Consider the following 27,212-nt stretch of genomic DNA (forward strand, 5'->3'; position numbering starts at 1 on the left):
CAATGAAGTCCCCAGGGAATACCAAAAATACACTGTGGATGCAGGACATGGCACCCCATCAGACTCAACCAAAACATTCATATAGGTCAACAAACAGACCCTGAAATGTTTATAGGCTTTTCTCTTTTTCTGCCGTTCGTTTGTTGTTGTTGTTTTCTTTTGCTGTTTTGTCTTGCTCTGTCTTGTTTTTGTGCTTATTATTGTCTCTGGATGCCTATCTAGATAATATAGACAGGAATAACAATCCGAAGGAGAAAACAGCAGAACTGGGGATGGACAACAGAAAAGTGGGTGAAGGGAGACATCGGTCAGTATAAGACATTGTAAAATACTTTATAAATTTTCAAGGGTTCATGAGGGAGGGAGGGGAAAAGAAGGAGGGAAAAAATGAAGAGCTGATACCAAGGACTCAAGTAGAAAGAAAACGTTTTGAAACGGATGATGGCAACAAATGTGCTTGACACAATGGATGGATGTATAGATCCATGTATAGATGGATGTGTAAGAGCTGTATGAGCTCCCAATAAAATGATTTAAAATAAAGATAGTTAGGCCCCTGGGGGATGGTCGATAATACTTTACCATAAATTAACACGGAGGTTTTGAAAGGACACCAAAGACAGATTAAAAAAACAAAATACAAAAATTTAGCTTTCACTAAATCCTAGTTCCAATTTAAGAACAATTCATTCTGATCTCATGGCCCTGCTTGATACTTGCTCTCAGGAAGGGAACTCAGATGATATGGGTGCTTTGGAAAAGTGTGGTGAAGAAATCAGATGGTGCCCGGCTGTCAGATAAAACAGTGTCAGGGGGTTTAAAGGCTTGTCTCCAAACAAGCCTCCATCTAAGTGAGATGCCAACTAAGCCTACATGGAAGAAGCACACCATCAGTAGTTTAACACCGAAGAAGTGTGACGGCTTAACCTGAAGTCAAACGAGGGAATAGTATCAGATCCTAAATTGTGACAATCTGGTTTGCAGAAGGCTGTGGATGACAGTAGGAACCCAAGATACATGTGTGGGATCTACATAAGAAATAAGCCTCCAGTGATTTCCCTCAATCCATATAGAGGGATGGGAGGAAAGTGGTTATGAAATAGAGGGCATTGGAGAGATGATTATAGAGGATCAAACTGATAAACCTTACTTGAATAATTAAACCCTTGTCAGTTGATCCCTGCTCTGATGTTTTCAACATTTTCAGTATTTTTTTTTTGCTTTTTGTTTATTCATATTGGGGTTTATCTCAGATGTATTCTGTAATTGGGGATGTGTTAGTGTGGGATGGCCCAAGAAACAAATCCAGGGACACTCATGTGGATAGGAAAGAGTTTTATATAAAGAGTAATTGTACATTAAGAAAACATCCCAGCCCAGTCCAGATCATGTCCATAAGTCCGATATTAACCCATTGGTCTGATACCAGTCTATAAATTTCTCTTCAGACTCATGAAACACATGCAAAGACACCGAATTCAGGAAGATCACAGGCCAGTGGGTGGAAAGTTTTGTGGATCCAGTGGTGGTGGAAGCATCTCAGCATTGGCATGGGTCTCCACGTGGCTCCTCCAGCTCCAGGGCTCTGGGTGCCATGAGTGTGGCTCCATGTGACTTCTCCACAGAAAGACAACACAGAGAGTGTGTCTGGCCTTTAAGGAGCTATTTATCTCCTTAGCGCCTCCAAATGAGGTCATCAAGCTGTGACCTGATTGACAGGCTAGACTCCACCCCTTTCTCAAGTTGACAGATTAAGTAACTGCCACAGATGGTCATCCACTTGAATTTCTGTTATATATTTTTCTGTTTTTTAGTATATGAAATCCAGAATTCATGAAGTACATGGGTGAATATCTTTTCTCTCATTTGAATTTAAATCTGTACAACAGTTTGAATGCTCTTTTCTGAATGCATCAGTTCAAAGGCACCATTAATTTGGTTCAAAGACAGCCTTTGAGTTACAAATTCATCATCTTTTATCTTTTTAGACACAGATTCGGGATCCAGTGTCTTTCCATGTGTGACCTGTGACCAAATGGCGGGGCCAAGTAGAGTTCTCTTTACCTAAAGCAGCTACTCCAACCACCACGCTGAGCCCCCAGCCTTGTGGCAGGCTGCCAGCGCAGCTCGTGTGATCTCCACAATCCCAATACACTCAAGAGGTAGTCCTCCCCTCGATCTGCCATCTCAACAAGCACCTCCTGGATGGGCTGACTGAAGTCCTGCGGGTTCATACATTCAGACACCCCAAACTCTTTGCCCTTTGCAAATTAATCTTTGTTGATGTCGATACCTATGAACTAGGATACACCAGCTACCTTACAGCCTTACAACTCGTCCCAGGCCAAAGCTGGCATACGTAGAGTCAGATTCCACCTTTGCAGTGTGTGTGGCAGCACCACTATCACCAGTTGAGATGCCACAACCTAGCAGGTTGACTTTATCCAGGGGTGCTAAATGATCTATTCAGCAACAGAGAAATCTGCTACAACTATGCCTTCAGAAACAGTGCTGCTTCCAGGTCATGTAAGACGGCCTTTCCTTTGCAGTCAGTCTGCTAAGACCATCTGGCATCCCCTTGGGTGACTCATCTTTTGACAAAGGTTTGTTTTCAGATTTAGACAAAATCCACATTCTCCACAGATGGGATGTACAGTGGAATGACAGTATCACCAGCTTTCAGTTTAGGAACTCCTTCGCCAACACTCGCCACAGTTCCTGTTCCTTCTGTCCCAAGAGAACACCCCGCAGGGTCAGCTCCACGCAGAGAGTAGGCATCAGGGTGGCAAACTGCAGTGGCAAGACTCTTCATGCAGACTTCATGAGCCCTGCGCGGTGCCCCCTCTGCTTCCTCTATGAATAGGACTTTCCAGCTTCCCAGGCTCCCTCACACTCGATGACCTAGTTTGCCAGGCCTACCAGCTTGGCTCAGTGGGGGCAAGTCTGCACCAGCAAGCATGAGGAGTGACCGCCAAGGCTCTTACGTCTCTAGGACATAAATCAAGGAGGAGGACTGTCTAGTCATCTCATCGTTGTGTTGGTTTGCACCTGTTTATTGACCAATGATAGTGAGTGGCCACCTGAACGACCTGATCAAGTTTTTCTTTCATTGTGAGTCTTTTCAAAGCTTATTCTTCAGTCTGTGTTAGTTTAGGTGTGAGTAGGTAATATTTTTCTAGAAATTTGTCCATTTTGTCTAGATTTTCAAATTTATTTGAGTTCTCCATGATAATCTGTTACTATCCTTTTCATGTCATTCTGTCTGTTGTGGCAATGTCTACTTCTTAATCTGTTAGTTGTAGCTTTTCTTTCTTTTCCTTATCAATTTGAATCTGGCTTATTGATTTTATTAATCCATCCAAAGAACCAATTTTAAGTTTAAAGAATTCATTTTCTTTTGTTTCTGTTCCATTTATTTCTGCTCAACTCATTATTGTGTTTTTTCTTCTGGTAACTATCAAATTCTATTACTCAGTAATTTTAAAGCTGGGTGTCATTTAATTTCCAAGTATTTTTTCCTTGATTCTTCTATTTGTAGAATTCTAATTTTATAACATTGCAATCTGAGAAGATGTTTCATAATGTCCGTGTTTTTAAATGTATTGAGGCTTACTTTATTTGCTCCTCATGTTATTATAAAGTTGTTTATTTATTTATTTGATTCTGTTAGGCTTATGTATTTTTGAGGGTCTTTCATTGGTTCCATCGATATTAATTATGGTTACATTCTCTTGTTCAACTTGTCTCTTATGCCGTTGCCTTAAAGTATAGGTCTTTTTTTTATCCCCAAACTGCCAATATGTGCATTTGATAGTCACATGCAAACAACTTAAATACTTATAAATTTTGTGTCAACTCTGCATGATACCTTTAAGAAGAAAATGACATATCAAGTTTGCTAAGTGTGCAAAATATTAAAGGACTAAAACATTTTACATAATGAAATAATACATACAAACGTAGAAGTCGACATTAGAAATTGACATGAGTCCATAAGAATGTATCAAATTTCAGAAATTTTCTTTAGTAACAAGCTTTTGTTTTTAGATTTCCTGGTACACAGTAAAGTTTATCACAGAAGGTAAAAAAATATTTAAATAAATCCAACAGGGAATTCTTGGGACACCTTTTCATGTAAAACACAAATGAATGCAGTTATCAATCCATCTGAGAAAGGTTTGTAATTGAAGTGAAAATCATTTTAAGTATATTTTATAGGATTATAATCAGGTAGGACAAATTTGTGGAAAACGTAGACACAAAGATGATGTAAACTACTAATTTACATTTAAAAACCTCAAAGGGATCAAAGTAGAGTCGGAGCAAAACTCATACAATGCCTTTAAAAGAGACCAATAGAATCATGCATAGGCTGACAGAATCATGCATAGGCTGACAATCATGCATAGGCTGACAGAATCATGCATAGGCTGATGATAACAAAGGAGTGAGACTGACAGTTTGGATCTTATTTTATATACATCTGTATCTTACATACTTTAAATCACACCAGGAATGCAGACTAGAACTACACATTACTCCAGTGGAAGAAGCTCAGCATTGTGCCGTTTTCTGCCTCTTCATTTTAAGAAATGGCAGCAAGTCCTGCATTTGTTTGTTTGTTTGTTTTTGAAACAGATCTGAGAAACTTTATCAAAAATGGTAGTGAAGGCAAAAACTGGCTGAGATCCAATGTGTTTCCTTTTCAATGTGCATAAGTAATTTCATGATGAGAAAATGAATCCCTTACGAAAGTGCATTGTATACCACATTAGCTCTCACTGATGTGACAAATCCTTAAGTAAACAGGGCTTTGCTACACTCACTGTAGCCTCAAGCCACTGGCTTTAAAGAAGTCCTTTGTCATTGGGTTTCCTACCTGCCTCTTGATGTCACTGGGCTGGTTAGGCAACAGGCTGATGTTCTGCCCTGGAGCTGGCTGTACTCCGTAAGTTGGGCCCATGTATGATGCAGCAGACTGGGTTTGATTAAATCCCTGCTGGTCCATACCTGGCCATACATTTCATATGTGGGTTCTTGCCAATCACAAGGCACATACAGGCCAATTTGTTGCGCATTTTCCTACCACTGGCTGTAAGCTTGTGGATAACCAATTTGATTCTGCAGTTGTATAGGATTAATCATATCAAGAGTTTCTTTCCCCAACAGCATTTCCCATGACCTTCAGTGGTGGGGCCACCAACAGACACAATTGCATGTGCTGCATTTACAGGGGAATTGAACCAGACAATTGATACCCTTATCTGGAAAGCCCTGAACTTCCATTTTTGGTCCCTAAGTTGAAAAAGTCTGACATATTAGCTCTTTTGCTCACCCAGAAGCAACACCTCCACAACATATAGTAGTTCGTTTCTCAGACTAGACTGGTTGACCACCTCACCGTCTGACATCTGTTTGCTTTGGACCTGGAGGCTGCCACGTTAGTCCTCCACCAGGCTACCGCTACTCAACTGTAGAATGGTATTTCCCCATCCCATTTCTTGAAAAAGAAAGCGACACCACATCCCTTTGATTTTCCTGTTGCCACGTCTTTAACCACGCAGGCATCTGACGTTTTTCCAAATGATGTGAAAACATTTTTATATCTTCTGTCATAATTTCTGGACTGAGATCAGCAAACAAGACATGGGGATGGTGTTGCGAAGGCTGCAGGCTGACAACGGCACTGCCGCTTCGATCTCTCTTTTAGGGATGGAGAGTTGGTGCCCCAGTCCCTTTGCCTTCACCAGTTCTCTCGAGCCTTCTCATAGCAGCGAATGCTGCAGCTACATGAAAACCCTCATCACGCTCCCCAAACGAGATGGGTCATTTCCAGCTACAGCCACTACCATTTTGCAGTTTTTACAAGGTCCATTGTGGCTAAAAAGCTGGAGAATTAGAATTCCTGTCACATCTGGGATGGTTACTAGTGCAGTCTTGGGCAGCTCAGCCTCCATGTCTGTCTCTGAACTTGGATGTGCCTCTGGCCGCAGAACAGCAGGCTCACTCTGCCTCCTTCTTTGGCTGACAATTACATTTACCGTACAGTCTATTTTATCTGAAATTAATATTGCCACTCTTGCTCTTTTGGGATTGTCACTAGCTTGAGATTTCCTCCCTCAACCTTTTAATTTTGGGGGTCTTGTTTTGTACTTGTGTCTAAGATGTTCCTCATGTAGATGACATATTGATGTCGTCTCTTTTCATATCTATCTGCTGCTCTACATTGAATCTATTTACATTCAGTGGAATTACTGGGAGGTGTGATTTTGCTCTGTGTGTGTGTGTGTGTGTGTGTGTGTGTGTGGTGCTGCTCATTCCTTTGTTCCACACAGTTTTCTGTCCTGACTTCATACTGCTTGTGTTTTTGTGGTCATTTCTTCACTGCTGTAGTTTTAGTGTGTATTGAATCTTTGTGACTTCTCTTTTTTGAATTTGGTGAGAAGATTATTCATTTTAAGGTTCTCTTTTATATTATCAATTTATTCCTAAGTTTAAAACAGCCTTGAAATCTACCTGCCTTCCTCTCCATCTAAAAGTTCTATACTACACTCAAACAAACAACAAACTCACTGCCATCAAGTCAATTAAGACTCATAGTGACCCTGGGGTTCTACCCCAGGGTAGAACTTCTCCTGTGGGTTTCTAAGGCTGCAAATCTTTACAGGAATAGAAAGCCTTGTCTTTTTTCCCCCCAGGTACAGCTGGTAGTTTTGAACTGCTGACCTTGTAGTCACGAGCCCAATGCATAACCACTACACCACCCCAGGGCTACCAGGGTTGTGGGTAACTACACTAGTTCCCCTTTTAACTTTATCATTTCATTTTCAATTTTGATCTCTCTGGTTCCCTCTTTTCTATCTTGTAGGGTTTTAAAAAAAATCTAGTAGTATTGTAGTGTATCTATTGAGCCACTAACCAAAAGGTCAGCAGTTCGAGCCCACCAGCCACTTTGTTGGAATAAGATGAGGCAGTCTAGTCCTATAGAGATTTAAGATATCAGAAATTCAAAGAGGGTAGTTCTACTCGACCCAATACAGTTGCTATGATTCAGACTCGAGCCAATAGCAGGGAGTTTGGTGTTGAGTGAGCTTTGTTTTGCTCTGGTTTCTTCCACATCTGGCTTGACTTCTGGGTGGTGTCATGTGTGTGCATCTCAGGTTGTTGTCTGTCATTGCTGGCTCTCTGTTCAATGAACTCCATTTAGTATATTTTGTAAGATCAGTCTGGTTTTTACAAATACTTTCAATTTCTGTTTATCTAAACATCCTAATTTCACAGTGGTCGTTGAGAGCCAATTTTGCTGGGTGTAGGACTGTTGGTTGGAGCTTTCTTTTTTCTTTCAGAGTTTAATAGATATCACTCTGTTCTCTTCTGCCTGCATGGTTTCTGCTAAGAAATCAGGGCTTACTCTCATTGATTCTCCTTCTAAGGTAATTTTCTTTGGTCTGTTTTTCTGGAGCTTCTTGCAGGTGTCTTTCCTGGGCTTTGGTTTTGGAAAGTTGCTTGTTATTTAAGGAACCCTGGTGTGTACTAACTAGGTTACGCATTGGGCTGCAAACTGTAAGTTCAAACCCACTAGTTGATTTCAGAGATAAAAATGAAGCTATTTACTCCTGTAAAGGTTTCAAGTCTTGGAAACCCAAAGGGGGCAATTGTACTTTGTCGTAGAGGGTCACTATGAGTCAGAATCAGCTCTAAAGCAGAGGGTATTATGATATGTCACGGTGAATTTATTTTGGTTTCTATCCTGTTTGGGATTCATTCCATCTCTTGAGTGCAGATCTTCTGGACTTTCATGGTGTTAGTAAAGTTTTCTTCCAAAAACTCTATTGCAAAATTAGTTTTGTTGGTGTATCATTCACATCACACAAGGAAATCATTCAGTCACAGTAAGAAGAGCTGTGGAATCATGACCACAATTGAGTTCAGAATGCTTTTTCTTGAGCTCATGATTCTGAGCTCCCTATTCTCTCCCCAATTTCCCAGAAACTCGTAGAAATTGCTCTTTGTTGTCTCTTTCTCTTCTGAAAGTCCGATAGCCCATATGTTAGGTCTCTTTCTGGTGTCTCACATAATTCTTAGGCTTTCTTTGGATTTTTGTTTTTTCTTTGCTTTAAAAATTTCCCCCCTAATTATTCTTCTAGCAGATTACTTCTAAGAGATTTACCTCCAATCTCTCCATTTCAACTTTCCATTAATTAAATTCTATTCCCTTGGTCTTTTAATATATTATATATTTTTGAATTCTTAGTATTAACACCCTTGATTTCTATTTTTCTATGGTTTCATTTTGTTTTTCAGTTTGCTCTTGTAGTGTTTACCTGAATTCTTCTCAATTTTTTTTCTTGATTTTGTCTGTAGCTTTCTTCATCTTTCTATGTCAATATGTTGAGGTTACCTAAATGTCATTTGAATTCCCTACCAGGTAATTCTAATACCATGTCTTCCTCTGGGTTGTATTCCAGCCTCTTGTTTGATGCACTCTGTCTTGGTTTGTTATATGAACTGAACTTTTCTGCTGTCTTTTAGACCTCCTGATAGTGTTGCACTGGTATTTAATAGATTGGCATGTTGGCACATTCCTAGGCATTCATTACTTGTTTCCTTGTGGGTCTTGCAGAGAATGGAAGCGCGCGGCTCTCTGCTTACTCCTTGAAGAGCACAGTTCAGGATGGGTTGATTGGGGTTGTTTATCATGATCAAGTGCCATAGGAGTGAGGAGTGACCATGGGCCAGTGGATGGGGCTAAACAAGTATGGGTGTGGCCGGGTATGGGTGGGTATACTTACTGTCTTCTCTTGGTGGGACAAAAGAAAAAAAAAAGAAAACAGGCAGAGAAAGGGGAATAACGAAAAAAAAAACATTTGAAAGAAGACAGAGGACTGCAAGAAAATATAAGATTCCTTTCTAGTTCGCAAAACGAAAGAGGATAAACCAAAGGAAAAAGAAATAAGCAAAGGAGGAAATCAGAACAAAGGGAGGCTGCAGAGAAGAGACAACTGCGCAGCAGTCATAGGTCCAGTTCCTGCTTGCCTACATGGTGTCTGGGGTCAGGGTCCTTGCTCGGAAAGTAGTGCTTGAATTGGGCTAAGTCACGTTTCTATCTAAATTTAAAGAAAATGAACAAAAATGTAGAGAAAAACTTCATTGAAGCACTTTTATGAATCTTATTGGTTCCGTCTTTTACATATAATTCTTTGGCAAATAAATTCTTTATATAAGCCATCTCCTTGACAAATTCTCCTCAGTATCTTGTTGTTTTTGCTCTCTCAAATTTGCATTAATTTTCATAATTTTGACTTTTTTTCAGAAATTGGTCTTTTTAATTTCTACGTATAACCTCCATGAGACCAGGGATTTTTTGTCGCTATGTACTGCTGCAATTCTGGTGTCCACAGACATGCTACAGAATAGGGACACGTGGTGAAGTGAAATTTCTTACTTACAGCTCTTCTATACCTGTTTTCGCAACTCCACCAAATGATTGGCTGGGACCATGCAAATGGGGTGTGTGAAACACTGATGGAGGGGATTGGTCAGTTTCGCCGTTTGCTCATTATAAGAGTGAAGCAGGAAGAGAATCCTGGGATCATCAAGAAAGGGGACCCACGAGCAGAACGTCTGTGAGATCCCGGCTTGAAGTGGTGGAAGTAGCAGAGGTACCAGAGACCACAGCGCCAAGACCACAAGGCATAGCAGAGAAGCAGGCTTTGAGACGAAGACTGAGATGGAGATGGTATTTTTTACACTGTTAGCTGCCCTAATAAACCCTCATCATTGTGAATATTGTCGGTGAGTTCTGTGTGACCATTTCAATGAATTATCGAGCCTAGCAGAGGAGGAGAGTACTTTGGGAAGGATGCTTGATATCAAAATAGGGGCCAAAGGGATAAAGGGCACAGGCATGTCTGAACTGTCTTGTGGTAATTGGTCTCAGGGCGATGTGAAATTGGATTCTCTTTCTTGAAGCCAGAGGAAGTGAGACCAGGCTCCCATGCCATTTCCTCAGTACTTAATATACATTTGTCAGCTAAATTAATATATTAGAATAACAAAGAGCCTGGGCTCTGGAATCAGAATGTTTGTGTTTAAACCCTGATTTGTTTGATGTGTTATCACATTTATGAATAAACTTTCCTTAGTTTCAGTTTAACTTTTTATCAGTCATTTGGTGTTAAAATAGTATCTATCTCATGAAGTTGTAAAAATGAAATAAAATGAAATAAATAATCCATCAAAATAATTTCATGGAATACTTGACATATTTTCATTAATTATTTTTTAGTCATTTTATTGGGAGTTCTCACATATGTCATAACATTTCATAGTTCAGTCACATCAAGCAGTATTGCACAATTGCCACCACAATCAAGTTTCAAAACACCTTCTTCTTGCACTCCTTGAAGTCAGCTCCCCTGAATGCCCATTCCTCCCCCCCCCCAACCCCCACAGGAACATTTATTTATTTATTTGATATCTTACACCAGCCACTATTTCATTTCACATTCCATTCTGTTGTTCACTCCCCTTGAGTGGGGTTATCAGTCATCCATGCTATCAGCGCCCCCACACACACCCTCCCCCCACCACCCGCCCCTCCCTCTTCCCATACCCCCAGGGCTTTAGATCTGGTGTTTGGGGCTGGAAGGGGATCCCAGGGCAGGCAGTTTGATCTCCTTGCTGCCATTGGCTGAGGATGTCCTTGGAAACTGACTCAGCTCACTATCCACAGCCAAGAGAAGACAGGAGCTCTGCTCATGGGTCTCCAGCTGCTCCTGGTCCCTAGCCTGCTCCTGACTCCAGCCTGTTCCTGAGTCCTTGGCCGGCTATGGATCTCCAGCTAGCAGCCACATTCTCTGACTTTCCGATCTTCAGTTCCACACTGTCCATCATCTTGTGTCCACAGAGCAAGTGCACTGAACCTCGCCTCCATACTTTCTAATTTTGATCGAAAACTGACCCTGCTTGCTACAGAGCGCCAGTTGGAGATATCGCCCAGGCTCAGCCACAACTGACATATTTTAATTTTTATCAGCACTACTACTTCTCTTGTCAAATTGCTCTGGTTCCTAGCGATAAGCACAACAAAATCCTGCTTGCTGAAAGTGGAAAGGACTCGCAGCACCCACTGATGACGATCAGGCATCGCATCATTCAGCATAGATACCACTCAATGTAAAGAAGACAAAATCTGTCAACAGGAAAAAGTATCAGAAGCAGCCCAATTGATGTCAAGGGGTGGGGATTTAGTGGAGACCCAAAACCCACTCGCAAGATAATTGGACATTCCTTTCCAGAATGACCACCTGGAAGGGATGATGAATCCAGGGTGCAGTATAGCACTGATGAAACGCATAACTGTCCTCTAGTTCTTTAATATTTCCTCCCCTTACTATTATAGTTTTTATTTGGTTTATCACATTAACCATGGTGGACTTTTGTATGTTCGTTTGTATAATTAAGATCGTTCGAATCATGTATGCAAGATAGATAACCTTTCAGAAACAGTAACAGGAGTAATGACCCCCTGAGGGAGTGGGAACTGGGAGGGGGGAGCTGATAACAATGATGACTGTATGACCCCACTCAAGGGGGGCAAACAACAGAATTGTATGTGAATGAATATATTGGATGGTGTAAGATGCTGCAAAAATAAATAAATAAGGGTTCGGGTGGGGTGGGGGAGAGGACGTGGGGGAGGGAGGGAATAAAAGGGAGCTGATATCAAGGAGTTAAAGAAGAAAGAAAATGTTTTGAAACTGAGTGTGGTTTCAATTTTCCAATACTTCTTAAACTACGGGATGTTATGATATCTGTAAGAGCTCCCAATAAAATAATTTTAAAAAATCAGTCAATAAAAACATATTCAAAAAAAGATACATGGAGATCTCAGGGAACTCAGGCCCACAGACAAGGCTTGAGTTGACTCCTTGAATTCTGACTTCTAGTACTGAACTGTAATAAAATACATTTGTTTTGGTTAAAGCAAAAACATTTTTTAGACTGAAATCCTCACAACTGAACCAACAGGTAATATCGTGATAAAAGGGGGAAAACTGAAGTTGTCAAGGATTTTGTCTTGCTTATATTTACCATCAATACTCCTGGAAGCAGCAGCCAAGAAATCCTGTGCGTGTGTGTGTGTGTGTGTGTTGTGTGTGCGCACATACACAAGGATGTTGTGACTATTGTTGTTGGGTGCTGTGAGTCCATTCCAGCTCATAGCAACCCTCTGTTCAACTAAACAAGCCGCTGTCTGGGCTTGCTCCACCTCGCAGCTGCTCACACAGTGGATCGAGGCTGCAGTCACTGCTGTTGACCCATCTTGTCCAGGCTCTTTCTCCTTTTCACTGCCCGACTTCACTGAGCACGCTGCCTTTTCCCACATCAGTACCATCATTTTTTAAAAGTTTTAATTTAAAAGATATTTGAAGTTTAGCTATTTTTTTTACCATCTATTGAGGCAATATCTCCCTCAACCATTTAATTAAGTAATTTTATCAATACAGTGCTTAAGTATTGAAAAAGAAATATTCCTTGGGGCCTTGGGATCCAAGTGGCATTTTCAGGATGAAGGCTTTTAAAATATGCATAGCACAAAAGCCCAGTTTCTCCATACTTCCTTCAAACAATACTAAATTCTCACAATGTGTGATCCTTGCGTTGGCTTAATTCGTGATGCATCTGGGAGATTTCAGCACTCTGAAGCTGGTTCACAGCTTAGTCATGTGAGGAATATAGAGTTATCTTCAAATTTATCTGAAAGAGAACCTTTTTAGAAGAAGCAGAACTTTCTGTCCTTCTAACACCACAGAGCTGGCAGTAGGGTTTACCTTAGTCGCAGGTATTTCATAAATTCTCTTTTGGTATAGAGTATTCATCCTTGGCAGTTTTGTCTGCTATTTAACTTTGTCCATTCTCCAACTCAAACTGCCACTGGCAGCCTCCTCATCTGATGAAAGTATTAATGCTGAAGAGATGAACAATTATCGTATGAGGGGATATTACATTTTCCTCTTGTTTATTTCATTTCTGGCTACAATAGCCCCTAAAGTAAATCATTCAAATAACTACATTCTTTTAAAAATCCTTTTATTGAGGGCTCTTGCAGGTATTATAACAATCCATAAATCAATTATATCAAGTGAACTTGTAAGGATGTTGCCATAATCATTTTCAAAACATTTTCTTTCTACTTGGGCCCTTTGATATCAGCTCCTTTTTATTCCCTCCTCCCCTACCATCCTTATGAATCCTTAATAAGTTTTATATACATATAAATTTTCATATCTTGTACTGTCCGGTAACTACATCCTTTATCAACTCTCAATCCTTACTCTGATAAAGGGGTTTTCCCCTTGAGTTTGTGATCGCATCCCTGTGAAAACGCGCACCTTTAATGAGCCACCTTTGTTCAAGAAGAGTGAATTACATGAATATGAGACTGTCTCAGATGCTTCCGGTCTTCTCATTTCGGTCTGAAATATGTTCTTTCAATTTATTTCTGCTTTAACCTCCATGGACACATTGGCCTCTTATACTTGGGAATACATTACATTTCACATATGCCAAGAATATAATTATTTCCTGGTGTCCTTGGGTACAGGATTTCAAAGGTCGTTCATTTTACCCATGGCTTCCCTTCCGAGTTTTTTCAGCTGAATGTAATAGATGCTTGATCTGTTTTTGTGTGTACTTGTCCCATTTTTTTTTCCTGCGTGCATCCCAGGGCCCGGGGCTACTGCTCTTTCATGTTGTTGAAACCAGAGTTCTACACTTTTTAGCTGAGACCGGCGAGAGCCACTGTATTCTATCACTAGAAGCCGCGTCCTGTGACTATTGCTACCTGCCTGCCGGGACATTGTCCGAAGCAAACGACGTTTTCTTTTCACTGGTGTTCATCTGAATCTAAAGGGCATGGCACAAAACAGCAGCTAAAGCTGGGAGGTGTTTTGACTTGTTTATCTGCTTGGGAAGTGTTCTCTTGCGCCATTTTTCTGAGCTAAGAGTTTCCAAGACCAGTGGCGATACCGGTAGGTTGGAGGGAGGATGGAGTGGAAAGCAAAACTGATTATAAGAATCTACATAGAACCTCCTCCCTGGGGGATGGGCAACAGAAAAGGGGGTGAAGGGAGACGTTGGACAGTGTAAAATATGACAAAATAATAATTTATAAATTATCAAGGGTTCATGAGAGAGGGAGCCGGGAGGGAGGGGGAAAACGAGGAGCTGATGCCTGGGGCTTAAGTGGAGAGCAAATGTTTGGAGAATGATGAGGGCAATGAATGTACGAATGTGCTTGGCACAGTTGATGTATGCATGGATTGTGATAATGAGGCCCTAATAAAATGATTTTAAAAAGTTTCCAAGCACTTATTTATTAAGGTGGGTAGTATAAGATGCTCTTCAAAAATAATCTTATAGGGTAGCCCCAAAAGTAAACTACATTAACGTTCAGGGTTGCTATGAGTTAGAATGTACTTGACTACCCACAACATGAGTGATTGATGAGGGGATGTCACTGTTTGCTCCGAGCTCCTCATGCTACTTTGTCTCATCAGGATCAGCACCCAAAAGACCTCCTGGAAGCCCCACTGTGAAGGTCTCAAGAAGATAAAACCGAGGTCCCCAAAGCTATTTGGCCTAACACCTCCTTCTCAGAAAGAAAAAGTTAGTCAGTACCCCCTTGGCAATGAAGAACTTTTGTTCTAACAACTGGGAAAGGAAATTCCACAGGATCCAGCAATCCCTCTCCTGGGCACGTACCCTGAAGAAGGAAGAGTCAGAGCATGAACACACCCCATGTCCAACACAGCACTGTTTACAATAGGAAGAAAATGGAAACAAGCTAAATGCCCATAAAAAGAAGAATGGATAAAGAAACTTTGGTATATACACACATTGGAAACCTAGGCTTCATGGAAACCAAACAAAATGGCATGGAAGGACCTGGAAAGCATTCTATTGAGAAGAATTGTTGGTAGGTGCTGGGCAGTCGGTTCCGACTCAGAGTGACCCTATGTGTTACAGAATGAAACATCACCCGTCCTGTTCTAGCCTCACAACTGTTCTTATGTTGGATTCCACTGTTGCAGCCACTGGGTCAACCCAGTGGCCCCTTTTAGCTGATGCCCTTCTCCATGATGTCTTTCTCCAGGGACTGGTCTCTCCTTGCCAACATGTCCAAAGTACCTGAGACAAAGTCTCACCATTCTTGATTCGCAGGAGCTTTCTGGCTGTACTCGCTCCAAGACAGATGTACTTGGTCACTTGGCAGTCCATGGTGCTTTCAATGACCTTCACTAGGACCATGATGCAAATGCAATGTATTTGACCACTGTTATAAAGGAAAAATGCAGAACAAAGACGTCCATACTACAGGGAACAGATTTTAGAAGTTACCCAGTGGGGATGGGAGAAGAAGCACTAGGCTAGAGGTCTGCTTTTCTATATGAAATCTGGGATCGGTGAATCTATAAAGTCAGTAAGTGGATTAATAGTTTCTTAGGGTTATTAGAGGAGGTTGGGGAGGAATCAGAAGCTAATAGTAATGAGTACAAAAGAGAAGAAAATAGTCTAACAGTGATGGTGGTGATGATTGCTCAATCCTTTTAATATGCTTAAGCTCTTGGATTGTATGATATGTGACATATAATATATGGTATATACATTGACGTAATTATATGTCAATAAAAGTGCTACAATGAAAAAATAATTGTCAATCAGAAATATTAAGACATTTTTATATCTTCTAGGTTTAGTTTTGCATAAAAATGTACTACACTGAGTGTTCAGTTGGCCCGTTCAATCTGAAAACTTGAGTTCCCTCAACCCTAGGCAAATGTTTGTTTATTGTGTGTTTGGATAGGGCATTTAATGATGATTACTTGAAAGCCATAGAGAAACCCTGGCTAACAAGTTAAAGAACTGTTAAATGGTCTGTAGATGATACTTATGGTAAGTATGCATATACAGATCCACTAAATTAAAATATTTATAAATTTCATGAAGTTATCTAAAAAGGAAATGTCTTAATCATTTCATTTTAAAATGGAATCCATTTATTGAATTGTATTAATAGCGACTAGTCAATTCTCTTCTGACCTAGTTTCTCCCTATGGAAGACTTGAGCTAGAGTATTAATCCTAACCTCGCGAGTCATTTATGATTTGTTCTTTCTCTAAGGAGTAACACTGACTGTGTGATGACTGATTTATGAGGAAACTGAGCATGCTCAGCTCTGCTAAGCACATTCTGACACCTCTCTCTATTTGAATCCAGCCTGTCCGCAAGGAGCATGCCTTCCAATCTTTCACCGCTGTGCATATAGGAGGCTGCTCCTGTGTGTGTTTAGAGGTGCTCTGCAGTTGGCTTTCCTGCTTGTGATTAGGTGTTTAATTAAGAAAAAACCCCGAGAACAACATGGCTGGCCCTACTATGAGACATGATGCTCCTCAGTGACTAAGGGCAATACAGGGGACGGCACCGGAGACACAGTGTGGGAATTGTACCTGACCTGATCCCACCACACCGAGGCAAAGCACTGGGGGAATGCAGTGGAACAGCAGGGGAATGGAGTGGCAAGGTCCCCAGGGAATGCTGAAAGTGGACTTTGGGGCCAGGGCATTGTGCCCCAACAGACTGGACTGGAAAACGCTCCTAAGGGCCAGCAAACGATCCTTGAACGAACTACAAGCCTTTCTTTTGTGAAGTGTTTGGTTTTGTTCTTTGTCAGTGGTTTGTTTATGTTGTTTTATTCTCTGGTTGTATACTGTTGCTTTGTTTTCCTCTGTCTTGTTTTCGTGCATGTTAGTGTCTCCACAGGTCTGTCTGAATAGGACAGGCTGGATGAACTATCTGGAGGAAAAACAATAGGACAGACAGTTCCGGGGGGACAGACAGATCCGGGTGGGGGAGGAGGAGGAGGGTAAGGAAGTGGTGTTAATAAACACAGGGACAAGGGAACAACATGGGACCCAAAATGGTAGTGAGGGGGGAGTGACAGGCCTGATGGGGAACGATCAAGGGTAAGGTTGCGTAGAGAAGAGGTATAGCTGTAGCCCAGGTGGGGACGGAGCATGGTGGTGGGGCAGGAGGAAAGTCAACGGAGAGGGAGGAAGGAGCTGGGAGTCAAGGGACATTTATGGAGGTCTAGACAAAGATGTGTACATGCAAACATACATATGAGGATGGGGAAATAGATCTAATTATCTACATTTATAGGTTTAATATTAAGGTGGCGGAAGGACCTTGGGCCTCTACTCAAGCATTCCCTCAATGCATGACTACTTTCGTTTATTAAATTGGTACCCTATGATGCTCACTCTCCCGACACAACTGCTGAAGCCAAAGTGGGTGAACAAGTAAATGTGGTGAAGAAAGCTGATGGTGCCCGGCTATCAAAAGAGATAGTGACTGGGGTCTTAAAGGCTTGAAGATAAACAAGCGGCCATCTAGCTCAGAAGCAACAAAGCCCACATGGAAGAACACACCAGCCTGAGTGAGCGAGTGATCCCAAAGGGATCAGTTATCAGGCATCAAAGAACAAAAAATCATCATATCATTGACTGCACACCTCCATGATAGGATCGCTGAAGACAAATGGGTGCATAAGCAAATGTGGCGAAGAAAGCGGATGGTGCCTGGCTATCAAAAGAGATAGTGTCTGGGGTCTTAAAGGCTTGAAGATAATCAAGCGGCCATCTAGCTCAGAAGCAAAAAAGCCCACATGGAAGAAGCACACCAGCCAGTGCGATCACGAGGTGTCAAAGGGACCAGGTATAAGGCATCATGCAAAAAAAAAAAAAAGAATATGTGTGTGTATGTATATATATATATATGTATATATATTTATATATATACCACATTGAATGAAGGGGGAAGTGCAGAGTGGAGACCCAAGGCCCAAGTGTTGCCCACTGGAGATCCCCTCATAGAGGGGCTTAGGAGAGGAGATGGGTCAGTCAGGGTGCAAGGTAGTACCGACGAAGAGCACAGCTTTCCCCCAGATCCTGGATGCTTCCTCCCCCCAACTACCATGATCCGAATTCTACCTTGCAGGGCTGGATAGGGCAGAGGTTGTACACTGGTACATATGAGGGCTAGAGGCACAGGGAATCCAGGGTGGACGATACCTTCAGGACCAAGGGTGTGAGGGGCGATGCTGGGAGAGCGTAGGGTGAGTGGTTGGAAAGGGGGAACTGATTACAGGGATCCACATGTGACCTCCTCCCTGGGAGAGGGACGACAGAGAAGGGGGGAAAGGGAGACTCTGGATAGAGCAAGATATGACAAAATAACGATGTATAAATTACAAAGGACACATGAGGGACGGGGGAGCGGGGAGGGAGGGGAAAAAAAAAAGAGGACCTGATGCAAAGGGCTTAAGTGGAGAGCAAATGCTTTGAGAATGATTGGGGCGGGGAATGTATGGATGTGCTTTATACAATTGATGTATGTATACGTATGGATTGTGATAAGAGTTGTATGAGTCCCTAATAAAATGTAAAAAAAGAAAAGGGAAAAGAAAGAAAGAAAAGAAAATGATTAGGGCAAAGAATGTACAGATGTGCTTTATACAATTGATGTATGTATATGTATGGACTGTGATAAGAGTTGTATGAGCCCCTAATAAAACATTTTAAAAAATTTTTTTCTTAATTCTTTAGTAAGAAATAATTTAAGATAAAATTAATTTAATAGATGTATGGATTGTTAGAAGAGCTATAAGAGCCCCCAATAAAATGATTTAAATTTAAAAATAAAGAAAAAAACCCACTGCAAATGCACTCTACGTTTTCCAATATGTGTTCATTAATAAAGGTGAGGTTTGAAATCCAACCAAGTGACTTTTATGACTGCTTCTCAATTGACTTTGAAATCAGGGGAGGGGAAACAGAATGTTTCCTAAAACCTACACATATATCTTTGCTATGAATTGAATTGTATGCCCACAACACATATTCCAGTCCAGGTCCATGTGCCTATAGGTGGGATCCTATTGGGAAATGGGGTGTCAGTAAACCATACATAACAAGGGTGGATCCTAAACGACAAACACAACTGCCATCAAATCAGTTTGGGTTCAGAGTTACCCTGTGTAGAGTTTCCAAGAGTAAACCTTTATGGGAGCTCACAGCTCCTCATCTTTCACCTATGCAGTGACCTTGAGCCAGTGGGCTTGAGCCATCCAGGCGTGGTTAACAGCCTAACACATAACCCCAGGACCAGCAGGTCTCCTTAAAATAGACAAAGAACCCAATTAAAGGGAGAGACAGATAGATTACATGTGAATGCTGCTTCCAAACGAAGGATTGCCAGCACTCACTTAGAGAGAGTCCTAGGAAAAACCCAACAAGACCAAGATCCTGATTTAGGCTTTATATTTCAGCCTCCAGAACTACGAGAAAATTAGCTTTTGTTCTTTCAGCTCCTCCACTTGTGGCCTTTCTGTTATAGCAGCAAGATAACTAAGACAGTGTTGTTATGCACAGCACACGCTTCTGTGTCTAGTTTACCTTGCGGTTGTTCTTGTTTGTCGCCAGTGAGTCTGTTCTGATTCATAGCCACCCCATGCGCATGAGCAGGAAGTCCTGACTGCACCAGCCTCTCCGTGGTTGTGCTTGAGCCCCCTGTTGCCGCCACTGTGTCAATCCATCTCATTGATGGTCTTCCCTTTTACATTGCTCTTCTTTACCAAGCAGTGCCCTTTCCAGGGGCTGGTCTCTCCTGATAATGTCTAAAATGTGTGAGCAAAGTCTGGCCATCCTTGCTTCTAAAGAGCATTCTGGCTGTACTTCTTCCAAGTAGAGTAGTATTCACACAAAAGTATGGGTAGTTTAAAGGCTTTAAGAGCAAGTTTGACCCGTTTTGGTTTTCACTTTCTCACTGACTTAAACATAATACCTCTATCACGTGTGCAACCTCCACATATGAATATTGCTCACAGAAAAATCTGAGAGCAGTGGACCTCATACTTGCAGTGTGTTCTTGTAGCTGTGTTGCGTGGGTCCTGTCAACGCGAGCAGTGCCCTTGTTCGGGGATACCGGAGGGGAGATCTGCAGCAAGTTCTCACAGGATCCGTTTAATGAAGACATTCGCTTCAGTGTACTTGTGTGGCAGGAACATATTTCTAAAATAATAGCAGATTCTCTGCCACTAGACTATTAATATGAACAGGACTCTGGCTTCCTAGTTATCTTGAGTTTATGACCCCATTATCTTCGCAGGTTGACAAACTTTCCTCCATAATCAATAGATGGATAGTCCTACCTCTTGCAGATATGTTACTGATCCAATCATAAAATGGAAGAACATCATCCTTTTTCCCCTTGAACTTAAGCGTTATTCATGCATGTTATTAATCTATTCATTTATGCAATAGAGGGTGCATGGATATTTATTTTATGGCAAGCACTGTGTTAGATACTAGGAAATGAAAAAGACCATTTGGGGAAATATTGAAACTAATTGCAGTATTTATTCTAATATGAGCCATACAGATTATTTTAGGCACTCAGAGAAGGGGGTTATTATTATCATCATTATTTTGCCAGCAGAGCTTGAACAGATTTTCTAAAGAAGGAAAACTGATATATGTACTTGAGATGATCAATCTCACAGTTATTTTTCAGTGTTCTTTAAACTTCTCCCTAATAAGCCCCTGTGAGTGTCCTGGGCCCTTCGAGAAAACCTGTCAAGGGCAGTCCCACCCAATAGTTGCCACAGTGCTCTGAGCTTATCTTTCTGCCCGGAATGTGATTGGCCTAGCAGAAGCCAGTTTTGACCGAACATTTTTCTAAAGGCATTCTAGTGAGACTGCAGATAGCCAGTGTTCATAGAGCCATGTTCAAGCGTGTTTTGTTCGGAATAGATCCATGCGTGGATGAACTGGGACTGTAGTGGTAACGCTCTTTTAACTTACTTTTGTGTGTCAGATACTGTGCTGGAAATTTCTCAAAGCACTTAAGAGGCTCTGATTAATAAGAAGGAAAAAAATAGTAAAGTTCAATTGAAGTCATTTCAATTAAATTTATTATTTAAAAAAATTTATTCTTTTTAAAGTAAAAAATAGAGTTTTAAATAAAATATATGAAACGGCATCATCAGTAGAATGGAAAAAAGTATGTTTTGCTTCTCTTTCATGTAAGTCTTACTTGAAACCATGCTCAACAGTTTAATGGCATCTTGAAAAAAATTAGGACCAACTGCAATCCGATAGCTAGATAAGCCTTTGCTTGCTTTCATGCCATTAGGTTGCTATTGTGAGGCGCTATTGGGTTGGTTCTGACTCACAGACACAATGTGTGCAACAGAACAGAGCATTGCCCACTGCGCTGCCATCATCACAATTGCTACCTTGGAGCCGATTGTTGCAGCCACTGTGTCAACCTGTCTCTTGTAGGGTCTACCTCTTTTTCTCTGCCCTTCTCTTTGCCCAAGGATTAGGTCCTTTCCCAGGGGCCCGTCTCTCCTGATAACATGTCCAAATGACAAATCCTCTCAGGAGCATTCTGGCCACACTTCCTTCCAGACAGATCTGTTTGTTCTTTGGGTAGTCCATGGGGCTTTCAAAATTCTGCACCACCACCATAGCTCAAACACATCCATTCTCCCTTGGTCTTCCTTATTCAATGTACAACGTTCACAAGAAACAGGAGAACAATGATTTAAGAAACAGAACATACATTCTCGAAAGGCCACTCAAGAAGAGGAAAGAAAAATATTATGATTCAGTGTGTCCAAGTCTGGAATTGGAAAACCATAATGGAGGAACATATTCTGTGTATCTCTCGCTGAAAGAATTGAAGGGAAAGTTGAAGCTTTGTGCTGTACTATTGAAGGACGCCATGGGCAAAAATACTGAAACGACACAGGAAGCAACACCAGATGCAAGGACTGCGCAATCGCCGAACCGGAAGAACGGGTCAGCAGCCAGACATTTCAAGAGGCAGCATATGCTGAAGAATTGATGGCACTAAAGACAATGAAACGAACTCTTTTAAAAGAAAAGAGGACTAATAGTTCTGAAGACATCCAGGCCGCACTAAAAGCATTACCAAAAACAAGGCTCCAGGGATTGACAGAATACCTATTAAAATGTTCCAACACACGAACACAGCAACCGAAGTATTCGTTAGTCTATGCCAAGAAATTTGGAAGACAGCCACCCAGCCACCCAACAGGAAGAGATCCATATTTGTGGCCATCTCACAGACAGGTGACACACAGAATGCAGGAACTATCGAACAATATCATTAATATCACATGCAAGTATATTTTTGCTAAAGATAATTAAAAAATAGTTGCAGCAGTACATTGACAAGGAGTTGCTTGGCATTCAAGTGAAATTAAGAAGCCATGGAATGAAGGACATCGATCATTACTGATGTCAGATGGATCTTGGCTGAACTTAGAGAATACTGTCATTGTTGTTAGGTGCAGTTAACTCATTTCCAACTCATAGCAACACTATGTAAAACAAATGGAATACCACGCAGCCCTGCGCCAGCCTCCCAATTATCCTTTTGTTGGAGTTCACTGTGGTAGCCACTGTGGCAACCCGTCTTGTCAAAGGCTGCCCTCGCTTTCATTGACGCTCTCTTCTAGGGACTGTTCTCTCCTGGTAAGCTGTCCAAAATACATGAGATGAGGTCGTACCATCTTTCTCTTTTTTATTGGGGAGCTCTTATAGCTCTTATAACAATCCATACATCAATTGTATCAAGCACATTGTACATATGTTGTCACCTTCATTTTCAAAACATTTTCTTCCTACTTCAGCTCCCTTTTTCCCATCCCTCCCCCACCCTCCCACCCTCTTGACCCTTTGATAAATTTTAAATTATTTTTCTTTTAATATCTTATACCATCTGCTGTTTCCCTTCCTCCCACATTTCTGTTTTTCTTTCCTCTGGGGGGCGGTGTGTGTGTTCCTAAGTTGATCATTGTGACCAGTTTCCCTTTTCTCCTCCTCCTCCCCCACCTTCCTCTTACCCTCATGCTATTGCTACCTAATTATTGTTCCTGAGGGGTTTATCTGTCCTGCATTCCGTGTATGGAGCGTGCTTATCTGTACCAGCTTACATGGTCTGGTCTAGCTGGATTTGAAAGGTAGAACTGGGGCTATGATAGTGGGAGGAAGGCCATTAAATAACTCGAGGAATGTTGTGTGTTTTCTTAGTGCTATACTTCACCCTGGCTGGCTCATTCCTTCCTTGTGACGCTTCTGTGAGGGGATGTCCAATTGTCTACAGACGGGCTTTGGGTCTCTACTCTGACCCCCCTCATTTGCATCCACATGATTATTTGTTTTAGGTCTTCTGATGTCTAATACCTGATCCTGTGGACACCTCATGATCACACAGCCTGCACCATCCTTACTTCTGAGGAGCATTCTGGCTGTATTTCTTCCAAGAAAGACTCAATTGTTCTTCTGGAAGTCCATTGTACTTTTGATATTTTTTGCCAGTACCATAATTCAAATACTTCAACTTTTCTTCAGTCTTTCTTATTTAATGCCCAACTTTCACATGCACATGAGGCAACTGAAAGTTGCATGGCTTGGGTCAGGCACACCTTAGTCGTCAAAGTGACATCCTTGCTTTTCAATACCTTAAAGATGTCTGTGTAGCAGATTTACCCAATGTAATGGATTACTTTATTTTTTAACTGCATCGGCTGATCTCTGGGCCATGCCTATGCTCTCATAGGCTGATTTTTTCACTGAAATCTATAGTGTACCTTGGACATCTTATACATGAGCTCCTCTAGATAGCTGCATGAGCATGCCAAAATTTATTTGCTCATGCAAATTATTGTCTCTTATTGGGCAAGAATTGAAGAGATCAAATCACTTGTCTTCCATGACTATGGGCAGATGACCTCAGCTAGTCAACTGGATATTTTAGCCCAGGTCTGGGTCTGCTTACCGTTATTAATGCTATTCTTTTTTCCATTGTTACATAATTCAGTGATATATGTGTTGAGAGGAACACAGTTTTACTTTGTTACGGTTCTGCCTACATTCTCTAGCCCTGACATCATGGGACTGGTACCTCAAAGTTATTTTACAGACTTTTCCTGATTAGTCTTCCATGTCTATTTTTTCAAGATGAACTTTAGAATTATTTGTATGTTTAAAAACAAAGTGTGTACATGAAAGAAAAAAATACCTTCCAACTTTGATTGGGATATACTAAAACTGACAACTTTACACTATTTTTGGCACTGTCGGGCAAGCATTAGACTGCTAACTCTAAGGTCGATGGTTCTAACCCACCAGTTACTCCAGGAGAAGAATGAGGCTATCTGTTCTCATAAAACTTTACAGTCCTAAAAACCTCAAATAGGGTTGCTATGAATTGGAATCACCACCTGCCTGTCATTTTGTCGCACTGTGGTGGCTTTGTGCTGCTGTGCTGCTGACAGCGATGTCACTGGGATTAGAAGTGCCATCAGGGTCACCCAACGTGAACAGGCTTCAGCAGCACTTCCAGACCAAGAAAGGACAACTTCAGAGTTGCTGCTGAAAACATACATAGAATGGAAACCTAGTCAGATACCAAAGACCTGAAAAGTGGAAGCGGAACATGGTCAGAGATATACCGGAGGATGGCCTCTGGGTTGGAATAGGCTCAAGCACCGCAACAATTTTGAGGATGGCACCGGACTGGGAAGTGATCCCTTTTGTTGTGCATGGGTTTCTCCAAGTCTGAACCAACTGGATGGTACATAACAGCAGCGGGCCTTGGCACGATTCCATGGGAGTGGGAGGGCTATCCTTGAACCCCGGGAGCGCCGGCTGCTTTAAAGTATAAAGGATAGGTGCGTTTGAACCCGCTCACCCTCTGCAAGAAAAAGTTGGCAATCGGCTTTTGGAAAAATTAGTCTTGGAAACCCTGTGGGGACAATTCTATCCTGCCCTCTGATTCTATGAGTCAGAATCACTGGTGGCGAGCGATTTCGGTTACCTGTGATTAAGCTGTAGCTTTCCAAGTACTCGTGTCCCTTTCAGACTTTCTGCAGCATTTTAACAGTTTTTGCCCAGAAATCATTCCCTTTGAAGTGTATTACAAAGATTTTCTGCCACATTCTGCCAATATTTTCATGGCTATTAGTCATAAGGTACTTTCTCTCATTATACATTCTATTATCATTTGTAGACAGTGAGAAGCCACTGATGGTTTTTCCTTAAGAATTTCAATTGAATAGATTTTGAGTGTTAGCCATTTCCTTCTCTCTCTCTCTCTCTCTCTCTCTCTCTCTCTCTCTCTCTCTCTCTCTCTCTCTCTCACACACACACACACACACACACACACACACACACACACACACACAGAGCCCTTGTCTTTTTTGGTCTAATTTCTGGGATTGGGCTTCCAGCACAATAATGAATGATAGGTGTAACTATAGTTACACGTCTCAGCCTTAGTAGGAATTCTTCAGGTATTTTCACGATTGTAGATGTTAAAAAGCTATTTGCTCCTGATTTAGGAGCATCATGTAGCATTTATGTTCTGCAATAGTTAGTATACGAATTCTAGGGAGCTCTTTTCCTTGAAGATTAAGAACCATTCATCTGGGAGATATTCTGGAGCTGATACATTTCGAGGAAAAAAACTGTGGCTGAAACAATTGTGATTTTTTCCTCTGAGGTTATGTGTGTGGAGTTTCTATTCTCTTATTATCCCTTTATTGTCTTCAGGATCAATAATGAAATTCTTGATATTTATAATTTATAGCTTCGATTTTTACCCTTGTTACTCTTGCCAGAGTTTTTTTTTTAATTTTCTGATCTTCTCAAAGGAAGTTTTTTGTTTCATTGTATTTCTATCTTGTTTTTCTATTTTCAACTTTATCTTGGTTATTTCCTTCTTTGTACTTACTTTGAGTTAATTTGCTCTTATTTTTTGTTTCATAAATTAAAATAAAAAGATATTTACATAATGCCTTTCTTCTTTTTTCTAATGTATTCATCTGAAGCTATACATTTTCCTCTTACTATTGCTTTATCTGAAGCCCCCAAATTTTGGTATCTTGCATTCTTACTTTCCATTCAGTTCTATGTATTTTTAATTTAGAGACTTCCTCTTCGACCAGTGGATTATTTAGATCTTTATTGTTTAATTTCCAAATATTTGAAGATTCTCTGGTTATAATTTTATTATTGATTTCTAGATGGATTGATTCCATTTTGATAAAATAGCATAATCTGTATGGAACATTCTATTAACTTTGTTAAGGTATGTTTTATTGCCCAAGATACAATATGTATTCAAGCAGTGTGTTGTTGTTGGGTGGAGTTTTCTACAAATGGTTATATTCTTCTATATCCTTGCTAAATTTCTGCCTAGTGGCTGTATCATTTGTTGGAAGAGGAATGTTTTCATCTCCATCTATAATTCTTGATTTGCCCATTTTTCCTATCAATTCTATTAGGCTTTGTTTCATGTGTTTTACAGCTTTTTTGGGGGGTATGTATGTGAGGATTGCCATATTTCCTAGTGGACTGGCTATTTCATTCTTTCTTATTCATTTTCTAATGTTCCTCTTTGGCTCTGGCAATGTTCTTTTCTCTAACGTCTACTTTATTGGACACAAATATAGCTTTTGTGCTTTGTTTTGATTAATGTTTGATGGTACATCTTTCTTCCATCTTTTAAGTTTAGCCTACCCATATCATTATATTTGAAGTATGTTTCTTACAAACAGCATATAAATGTCATCTTTTTTTGGCCTTAATACATTTTGTAAAATTGTGTATTTTAATTGCAATATGTAGGCTATTTTACTTTTATTGTGCTTATTCATATATTAAAACTAAAAAAAACCATTTTATTGGCATATCATTCAAGTATCATCTAAGTCAATGATATTATGAAATCATCACCGTAATTGATTATAGAACATTTTCTTCACCTTGTATTCATTATCATTAGCTTCTTTTTATTCCACAACTCCCTCTGCCATAACCCTAGGAAACTATTAATTCAATTACTATCTCTATAGATTTGCCTATCCTGGGTTTTATAAAAAGAAAGCACCAAAACCAATGACCACATAAAACCCAGAAAAACCTTAACCCAAGTGAAGCCAGGAGATAATAGAAACTAGAACAAATTAAAAATGAGTCAACAACTATATTGACGTGAATGAGGGGGTTTGGAGCGAAGACCCAAAGTTCACCTGTAGATAATCGGATATCCCC

The 27,212-nt window shown here is 40.8% G+C and overlaps 2 pseudogenes; both read right to left on the minus strand.

The window, feature by feature from the left end:
- Positions 1–1,872: 1,872 nt before the first annotated feature.
- On the minus strand, positions 1,873–4,760 carry LOC142451415 (alcohol dehydrogenase class-3 pseudogene; annotated as a pseudogene).
- A 62-nt stretch (positions 4,761–4,822) lies between these two features.
- Positions 4,823–5,957, minus strand: LOC142451416 (cytotoxic granule associated RNA binding protein TIA1 pseudogene; annotated as a pseudogene).
- Positions 5,958–27,212: the final 21,255 nt, after the last annotated feature.

Source organism: Tenrec ecaudatus, chromosome 6 (genome assembly GCF_050624435.1).
Source record: "Tenrec ecaudatus isolate mTenEca1 chromosome 6, mTenEca1.hap1, whole genome shotgun sequence".
NCBI classification, from domain to species: Eukaryota; Metazoa; Chordata; class Mammalia; order Afrosoricida; family Tenrecidae; genus Tenrec; species Tenrec ecaudatus.